The following is a 779-nucleotide window of genomic DNA, read 5'->3' as shown; positions in this document are numbered from 1 at the left end:
GTAGAGCATATGGTAAACCGATTAAGAATTATATAAAATATACAATACAAGCACAACAATTACTGAATTAGTCCATTTTTTTCACCATACGTTACTTGACACGAAAATGGTGCGTATTATCAAAACAAGACACATTCTGAAACACTGTGACAATTATATATCATTATCCTATAGTTAAACTTTAAAGAACATCCAGAATATTACATCTTTGTCAACAATATTGCAATATACAACATCAAAGTGGCCCACATGACTTTACAATTTTCATTAGGTGGCCCACAATCAAAAGAAAATGGCCAGCTCTCTTCTAACGCATTCCAAACACACAAAGGACCTTCAAAGACTTCAACCATATAATGAATGTTGCAAACACTTCACTCTGCAACTCACATACAGTACCGTAAGTGCTAGTTCTATATGTACCACAACAACACAAGTAAAGGGGAGAGAAGAAAAATATACAAATTATTATTGCAATTTTCATACAAAACCAGACATTCACAGAACACTTCCAAGGTGAAACAAGTAAAGGAACGTGCTATATAATATACGCACAATCCATTATGCTATAGAGGACTCTCTTTCGCTCACACACACACACATACCGCCCCACTATAAATCCACACAGTATACAGTGATTTGGTCCCATTTTACGATGCCGTACAATGTGCGCGATACCCAAGGCACCTCACGCTACGCTACTCCCGCTGGCGTCTTCGAGATCTTAGGGGAAGAAAAACCCTGGATTCTTTCGATTATTTTTCAGGGATGTACGCTTA

This window comes from Penaeus monodon, chromosome 33, assembly GCF_015228065.2.
Source record: "Penaeus monodon isolate SGIC_2016 chromosome 33, NSTDA_Pmon_1, whole genome shotgun sequence".
In the NCBI taxonomy this organism is placed as follows: domain Eukaryota; kingdom Metazoa; phylum Arthropoda; class Malacostraca; order Decapoda; family Penaeidae; genus Penaeus; species Penaeus monodon.
This window is presented reverse-complemented; position numbering follows the sequence as displayed.